Raw genomic sequence first — 4,590 nt, 5'->3', positions numbered from 1 at the left:
TTCTGGTGATAATAATAATCACCGAGATCCTCCAACTGATTCTAGCAATTCATAGGTATCATCAGATCCAGAATCATAGATGACGGCTCCAAAGAAGCTTAGTGATTATTCACAACCAAAGCTTACCGATTTTCCACACCTTACTCCCACTCCGGCTCTTGATGGGGTATAGTTTGAGATTAAACCCCAATTTATAATGATGATAGAAAGGAAGCAATTTAGTGGAGCTAAGGGTGAAGACCCAAATCTTCATATTGCAGACTATTGTCAGTACTGTAATACCATCAAGACCAAATCAGGGAGATTCTCTTTCCTTTTTCTTTGACCGGAAAAGCCAAATTATGGTTTAATGGGTTAAATAGAACTTCACTTGGTATAACTAACTGGGAAACTCTTGTTTTGAATTTTTATAACAAATATTATCCTGTAGAGAGAACAACTGTATTACGAAGTGCAATTCAGAACTTTGCGCAAGAAGCCGATAAAACTTTATATGAGGCTTGGGAGAGGTTCAAGGACCTACAAAGAGAATGCCCCCACAATAATTTGGCACAATGGCAGTTAATCCAAGCCTTTTACAATGGCATTGGAAATTCATCTAGAATAATCTTGGACTATACAGCTAGTGGGAGACTTATGAATCTTAATGTTGATGATGCAGGTCAGGTTATTGAAGATATGGCGATACATAATTCCCAATATGGGAATCTGAGAGGTTTTGCTGACAAGGGGAAGCATAGTGTTGACTCTGTATCCTTTTTGCAAGCTCAATTAACCTCTATCTGCCAGAAATTAGATAATCTTAGCACTGCTAATGTAGCTAATGTTTCTGCAATTAATAATAATGTTAACGAGGCTTTTTGTGAAAATTGTGAAATTTTAGGTCATTGGGAACAAGATTGCAGGAGTTCCGTGGAGCAAGTTAATGCCTTTCAAGCTTATAGGAAAAATAACCCAAACTCCAACACCTACAATCCTGGGTACCGGAATCATCCGTACCTTTCCTAACGGAGCACTAATATTCAAAATCCACCACCACCACAAGAACAACAGGTGCCACAACAACAACTGCAGAAATATTACCACCCCAATGCTGGCTAGAAGAACCAACCACAACAATCCTCCTCATCTTCCGACCCTGCTTTGGTAGAAATTAGAGCGATGCTGGTTAATATGCAGAAGCACATGGAGAGTAGGGATACCCAAATTGATTCAATACTAGCACGTAATAAAATTGTAGATAATCAAATTGCGCAACTTTCCGCTACTCTACAAGCCCGTCAACAGGGAGCTTTGCCAGCATAGCTGACCAGGCCTACGGATCAAGCCTATGCAATTACTCTAAGGAGTTGTTCAAACTATGAAGGGCCCCCTATGCCTAGAGAGGATGAACCTGTTTTAATAAATAATCATAATCTAGATTCCGTTAAACCTGACAATGTAGCTAATAGCCCTTTAGGGCTAAAGCATAGTACTAATATATCTAATTCTACATTGCAGGGTACAAATCTAGAGAAGGTGGCCACTCCAGATAAGAGCAATAATGCTCCAAATCCAGTTATCAAATTTTTATTCCCCAATCGTCACTTGAAAACAAATTTGGATAAGCAGTTTGGTAAGTTTATGGAGATGGTAAAAGATTTGAAGGTAACAGTTCCCTTCACTGAATTAATGACACAAATTCATTCATATGCAAAATTTATGAAGGAAATTTGGACAAGAAAAAGGTCTATTAGTGAGGTAGAGACATTAGCTTTCACTGCAGAGTGTAGTGTCGTACTTCAAATTAAATCTCCACCTAAATTAAAAGATCTGGGTAGTTTTTCTATCCCTTGTCATATTGGCAATCTAATGATCGATAATGCATTGTGTGATTTGGGTGCTAGCGTTAGTGTTATGCCATTATCTGTGTGTTCCAAGTTAAATATGGGTAAATTAAAAGCTACCAATATTACTCTACAAATGGCCGACCGTTCTTTCAAATACCCCTTAGGTGTTTTAGAGGATGTTCCCGTTAGAGTAGGTAAATTTTACATACCCGTTGATTTTGTTGTTCTTGATATGGCTGAGGATATGCAAACCCTAATTATTTTGGGTAGACCATTCCTCAACACTGCAGGAGCAATTATAGATGTGAGAAGTGGCAAATTAACACTATCAGTAGGGGACGATAAAATTATTTTTAATCTTAATAATACCCCTAAAAGCCCCATGACAGAGGATAAGTGCTTTAGTGTTAATGTGGTTCATAATTATTCTAACAAGCTCCAAGCTCTTGTAAAAGATCCCTTGGAGGCGGTATCTTGTGTTGCATCCCTTTCAGATGAGATAGACAAATGGCAGAAGGAAGTTGATGTGATAGAAAGATCCCTCTACACTGTCGGTCTTGGTTTTGAGGACGAAAAGGTGGAATCAATCAAACAAGTTGTGGAAATTGAGGCTACGGTGAGTGTTCCGCCGGATCGAGTTGCAAGTGCTAAATGCAATGACAATTTGAAGCAACCCACTATCAAAGAAGGATCTTTAGTGCGTAGCATTGAAGAGCCCCCAATCCAAGTCAAGGAGGATCCACCAGATAAAGGGAATTGGCGTCCCACAGGGTATGTTAGGAAGCCGCGTCGTAGCCTAAACAACGCTCGACCGGGTGAGAAACCACCCGACCAAGCGTTAGGCCAAGGGTCCTAGTTCCTGTACTTGGTAAGAAGGTCGTGCGGGACCTAGATAAACCAACGCTTTACAGGAGGCAACCCATATTTTAATGCTTTTCAGACTAGTTTTTTCTTTCTTTTTCTAATGAGAGGAGAGATGAGCGAATTTAATGAGTTTTATGAGTTTATACAGGTTTGAAGGAAAAGAGTTAGCCAAAAAAATTGAAGAAAAGAAGAAAGTAAAAAATCCGTCAATTAAGCCTCTGGCCCGACCGAGCGAAGCTCGCCCGATCGGGCGCGAGAGCGGGGTTAAAAATCGGGTGTTTTCGCCAAATCGGGCGACTGCCGCCTGAAAGGGTAAAGTCGTATCCCCTAATCAAAAGTAAATACCTAAATCCTCTAACTAAAGTAGATAGGGAAGTAGGGTCGATCTCCACAGGGAAACAAGTCTTTTTACTCCTAATTAATTATTATAATCTAAATTATCTAAGTAACCAATATTTATATTTGAGTATGAAACTAAACTACAAAGAATAGGAATAGGGAGAAAACAATATATAAAAGGATCTAGGGCATAGGTTCACCAATAAATAATACTCCAGGGTAAAACATAGTAATCAATCATTGACATTGCATAAATAACATGATTAACAGGCTCTCGCAATTTATTAATCAACGTAGATCTAACAGGCTCTCGCAATTTACTAGATCTAAGTTCTTATTGAAAATAGCCTTTAATATCAAATTAACATCTGCTCGATTCATCAATTTAATATTGCTATACTTTTACAAGCCGCAATTGTAAAACGTTAAAACAATTCAATAAGAAATTATCATGCAATACTAATAATCAATAATAGTCAATCATTAATGCATCAATTAACCAGATTGTAAAGGGCTTTCGCTACGTATTACAATCAAAGAATTCATCTACCGGTATTAAATCTCATCTCTCGAATCTCGACTTAACCATTTATAAATTAATCTGCCTATTGAAACTAGACCTAAACATTAATTCTCATCTCTCGAATCTTGAATCAATATTGTCAAACTCATGCATAAAAGATAGGCCTAATCTAGTCACAGAGCATTAAATCAATCAATAGGAAATTAATCTAGCATTGATAATTAACAGCAACAAATTACCCCTTCATATTATTTATTAGATCCCCATAAACCCTAGAAATTAAACTACTCACACATATTAAAAACTAAACAAATCGAAGTAATAAAATAAGACATGATTAAAGGAATATAATAAATAACTAAGATTAAGAAAAGAGGAATCGTTACCAAAATAAATCTGGAATTAAAAGTAGAATTAAGAACAAAGGTTTAGAGAGAGAATTCTAAGAGAATAATTAAGAGAGTGAAGAAAGTAAAGAGGAGAGGAAGAGAAGAAGAAGTCCTTCTAAAAACGTATTACGGAGGAGTATTTATACTCCGTACAAAAATCCTAAACTAAAACAAATTAAAACTACGTTAATCGTCTAATAAGAAAACACGCGCCCGATCGGGCGAGGCACCGCCCGATCGGGCGCGCCTTTTTTTTTTCTCTAATAGCAATCTCGCGCCCGGCTGGGCGCGTCACCGGGCGCCAGACTAAGCTTCTCCTGCCCGGCCGGGCGCCAGCCTTTTTGGCCGGGCGGCTCATTTGGGCCACTATTTGGACTTCGATTGGGCTCCAATTCTTCGGGCCAATCTGGGTTTCCTCTTTGGGTCTTGAATACTCGGTCCAAATGCCCCGATATTACCTATACCGAGCCCTTAATCACCGGTTCGATGGCTCTAACCGGCCCTGGGCTATTGAATCTGGTCGTGTTTCTCCAATGCTCGTGATTGCTCCAAAATATCTCGGGAAAATACTCCAAAAGCATAAATCCCTTTAAAAGTCAACCAAATCTACGAAAACACTAGAAAACACCAATTAGTAATAAAAGTG

At 38.5% G+C, this 4,590-nt stretch overlaps 1 non-coding gene across 1 annotated transcript; it reads right to left on the bottom strand.

Annotated features, from left to right (window-relative positions):
• Positions 1-441: 441 nt before the first annotated feature.
• On the bottom strand, positions 442-548 carry LOC145608354 (small nucleolar RNA R71). Its single transcript, XR_014105790.1, has one exon. It is a non-coding gene; the product is annotated as a small nucleolar RNA R71 (small nucleolar RNA).
• Between the last annotated feature and the right edge of the window lie 4,042 nt (positions 549-4,590).

Source organism: Chenopodium album, chromosome 2 (genome assembly GCF_948465745.1).
Source record: "Chenopodium album chromosome 2, dcCheAlbu1.1, whole genome shotgun sequence".
Classification (NCBI taxonomy): Eukaryota; Viridiplantae; Streptophyta; class Magnoliopsida; order Caryophyllales; family Amaranthaceae; genus Chenopodium; species Chenopodium album.
This window is presented reverse-complemented; position numbering and strand designations above follow the sequence as displayed.